This window comes from Schistocerca cancellata, chromosome 3 (assembly GCF_023864275.1).
Source record: "Schistocerca cancellata isolate TAMUIC-IGC-003103 chromosome 3, iqSchCanc2.1, whole genome shotgun sequence".
NCBI lineage: Eukaryota > Metazoa > Arthropoda > Insecta > Orthoptera > Acrididae > Schistocerca > Schistocerca cancellata.
Genome location: NC_064628.1, coordinates 801,525,347 through 801,530,080, shown reverse-complemented (window position 1 = coordinate 801,530,080; position 4,734 = coordinate 801,525,347).

The following is a 4,734-nucleotide window of genomic DNA, read 5'->3' as shown; positions in this document are numbered from 1 at the left end:
AACTGAATAACTGAAATCACTGGAAAAACAGGTCTGCATAGCCGCACAGGAAACTGAAGCACCTTCTTTCGAATGCTAGTTCAGTGCACCAACTGAACAATGGTCTGTTTAACTGTGTAAGAAAATAGACGGTCCATGTTTTACTGTGCTGTTCGTTTTCTAGTGGACTTTCCGCTCCCTGGGTGTTAAACTTTAATGTTCCTCTGTAAACTGGAAACGACTAAGTGGACCCACACAAATATCAGTACTTCGTTTCACTGACATTGATTTCCATTTGCTATGGGAATAATGATGTGAATATATTTTAACATTTAGTACCTTATTAGTGCCCTGCCCCAAACTTCACAAGAGTAGCACAAAGTATGTTGGACCGGGCGATGTGTCTGGAGTAGTGGTAACAAATTATGTTCACCAACCTTCTCCATGAGTCAATATTTCTGTTAGGGAAACCCGTATCAAAGTCTCTATAGAATTTTCTGAGATTAACCTTCACATACAGATAGGAAAACGTAGCGGTGGACTTTAATTTAGTAATGTGTATAGATGCATATGTTGCCAGGCACCTAGAAAGAAAGTGTTTCGTTTATTTACCGTGAACTGTCTTGGTTTTAATTTAATGTGAACTAAATAGTACGTAAGTGGACGTAACCCTGGCACTGCCAACAAATTCAGTGACAAAAAAAAAAGAAAAAAATCATTGGTGACATCATTCATGTCAAACGAACGTCATGTTTCCGACGCATTTTAGATATCACGTTTTAAATTACATTCGCTATGTATCAATTATCAGGTAATTTACGTAGGTGGGCACTCGCAATCAGAACAAAATTTATATCGAAAATTTTATGCATGAAATACGGAATGGGGTGACATATTTTCCGTGATATTTGATACAGAGTTCTTCCGATAACCGCATGAAAACAGTGGCTACAGAACGAGCGTTAAATATGGTTGCCTGACGATGCGCTCCAATCGCATGGCACTGTACACGAAAATAATGTACGACTAACAACGGGAATTCACGACTGTGATTCAATGCGTGTACTATTAGATGTTGATGCTGTTGTTGTTGTAAAGCAAACTGGGCAAGTACGTATGAGGGACAGAGACTTGGGACCAGAAGACACGGCCTTAGTACGCATAAAAAAGCACTTATTAACGAATACCGTTAGCGCTCATAATATTCAGGATACAAGAGTTACTCTTAGAAAGTTTGCAGATTTAGGGGTCATTGTATCCTCTATGCATACGGACCTATTACCGTTTACAAAATTATTGTAGAAGAGCTAAATAAATTGCCTCGCAGAAAGAAGCTGAAAAATATTTTTTAGTTTAAATACTTGATTCACCCTCAGTGTAAGCGTGTTAAACGAGAAGGATGTCTATACTAAATAAAGAAGCAAGGCTTAGAAAGATAAACAGTACGCAAAAATCAGATGGAACTGTCACTCTGGAAGCAAAGCACTATCAGATTGAAAATGTAACAGTATCTTCTTTCACATTGAACTTTACTACGAAAATATATACTTTTTTTAATATTACTTCGGAGCTCCAAATGATTTACGAAAACAGGTACACAGGAGTACAGTTTACATTACACGCTCTGTTCCATCATTAGTAGAACAAATAACGTAGGAGGCAGCAAAAACCCAATCTAGCTTTCTATTTGAAGCGTAGGTGCAATATAGAAGACACTAAATTACGTCAGCGGATTATATTCGTCGTTGCTTATCAGAGATTTCCATTTGGCACTACATTTAGCACTCTATTTTATCATGGGTCGGAAACAAACCTGTTTGAATGTTGGCAGCTACTGCAGAGACTTCATTCGCCGGCTTCTGGAGGTGATCCGTAGTTTGAGCTGTAGTCTTACCTGCAAACAGGGAGGACAAAATTTAATGAAAATTTTCGGACTATGTCACACTGGAAGTCAAGACAGCGAGCAAAATGTGATGATTACTGAAGTAATATAAATGTAAGTGTTAATGAGTGATGTATAGTGTCTCACAATCTGTATGTCGTAATACACGCTTATAACTGGCTACAAGAAAGGAAGGAAACGTAAGGTTAACGCCGAGTCGATAAGAACTTTACAGGCTTATCACTAGCTGTTATTACACGAATGTGGAGAAGGAAATTGGCTGGGGCCTATTCACAAGAAACATTTCAGCATTCGCTTTAAGAAAGTTAGGGAAACAAAGGAGAATACACATTCTGGTAACCAGTTCATGTACATTTTAAGAAAAAAGGAAAATGACGCACCACGAAGGAATTATCTAAATGGGATGGAAATAATGAAAAATAGCTGACATCCCAATAAATTACAGAAGTCATTATCTCGGTGAGAAAAAGTAGAGTGTACTTAGAAGGAGAGACAGCATTGGTCGTATTTTTTTGTTGTATTAACCGCAAAATCGATTTTCGGTCACTTAGTGACCATCCTCAGTGCTGTAATATCACATGTGATCGCTCTAAGCTTGTTGACACCAGTGCCTACCAATTTAAATTCTATATTACAGCACTGAGGATGGTCACTAAGTGACCGAAAATCAATTTTGCGGTTAATAAAACAAAAAAAAAATACGACCAATGCTGTCTCTCCTTCTAAGTATATCCATTATCTGGTCGTGGTGCACAGGACACTCCATGGAGTCGCCAATCAATAAAAGTAGAGTGTTTATTGACAAAGCAGCGGACTCAATTCGTTGTTGCTATCTATGAGCTCTGACGTGAAAAACACTTGGAAAAGCCTGGTTGGTGGAAATAGAAATTCTGTGTTTTGGTTTGACATAACAGGAAACAACTAGTTCTTCAGAATGAAATTTTCACTCTACAGCGGAGTGTGCGCTGATTTGAAACTTCCGGGCAGATTGTAACTGTGTGCCGGACCGAGACTCGAACTCAGGACCTTGCCTTTCGCGGGCAAGTGCTCTACCAACTGAGCTACCCAAGCACGACTCACGCCCCGTCCTCACAGCTTTAATTCCGCCAGTGCCGAGTTCGAGTCTCGGTCCGGCACACAGTTTTAATCTGCCAGGAAGTTTCAACTAATTCTTTAACACATGCTGCTACTCCAGTGCATATAGAGGTAGTAAGGCTAACTGACATCTCTGGTAGCACAGAGGAGGGAATCTTAAACTAAATTGGATTATATTATTCACCGCGATTAGGGACGCCGTAAGACATGCTTGGTAGCTATAGGAAGTCCACTTCAAAGATCAGGCCCTTTGTTCACCGTACGGACCGTCGTACCCATATGCCAGATTTGGCAAATAGCAAAATATGCATAATTTGTACCACTGTACGTGTCTCGGGCGTGATGGAACATAAGAAGCTGTGAAAATGGAGGAGAATTCATTTGGACAGAGGGAGCAGAGCGCATGGGGTAGAGGTAAAGGGTGTACGAAGATAAGGAGAATCTAGATGTTGCCAGGGTACAATATTATTAAGACGGTTAACAAAGATACAACGGTGCTACAACAAGTGTGTGCAGGCACGCGATCGTTAATTCGCGCCCACGCCGTAGCGCGGAGAGGTACACACTCGAGAGGCCTATCGCCACGAGTGCAGCAAACACACACACACACACACACACACACACACACACACAATGGATAGCTCGGTTGGGCGGGGCCCCGCAGCATCCAGGGCGCAGCGTGGCGCCACCCTAGTCGGCGGCGCGCGTCGCCATGGCAACCGTTCAGTGACGTCACAGCGACGTCACGGTCGCGCCGCTCATTATGGACAAAGAGTGCTCCGCTCTGCATGAGCTCAACGGGCGCGCCGCGATGCGAATGCGTGCTCCACATCGGCGCGATGAATGCCCGGCCAGACAGCGGCGAACCGCAGGTAGGCTACAGAGCAGGAGCCTTTCACAGAGCAGCCGCAGCTCGCGCCCACGCCGCTCTGATCGATTGAAATTACGTCCCGGGGAGAAATAACGGCGACTAGTCTCCCCGCTGGCGTTCGAAACGTAGTCTCTGTATTGCCGTCCAGGGTATTCGCTTAAATCGGGGTTTGACTATTGAGGTAAAGGCGGCATGTATTTGACAAGCAAGTGCAGGGCAGAGAGTTTATATATATCTGGGTGGTCGCACATCGAGAGGATATTATTTAAATCTGAAGGAAGAATCGTAGTTCAGATTTATTAAGCTGTTATGAAATTTAATCACAGGCATATAGTTTCCTGCAGCTGCTACAGTACACGAAAGCAGCTCACTTACCGCAGAACAAAAGGGGGGGGGGACAGGTGTGACATTAAAATTGATCAGAATATATTTCCTAAACCTGCATAGACAGTGCTCAATAAAACTTCCAGGATGAATGCAAATGTGAGTACGCTGATTTGAAACTTGCTGGCGGGATATGACCCTGCGACCTTTCCGTGACTACAGCTTAATTATATTGTTTGTCAAGTGGAGTTTGACATTAAACTCATTCAACAGAACTAGATCTGAAAATCTTCACACAAAATTCTTCCAGTATTGTACACGTATCACTTTTGTACCTGTGCCGTCGAGTCCTTTGGGATCATGTGACAAACAAGTCTTTTGTCATCGTGTATGACGGTCAAAACGTGTTTTTCTCAATGACCACACGCCTTTTCGCAGTGTTAAAAGAATCTAATCGTGAATTTAGACCGAAAATTCGATATTCTTCTTTTGAAGGCCCAAATTCCTTTGTGAAAGCATCGAAAACTGGTAAACAAGCGTCTATGTCAAGAGTATTAGAAAG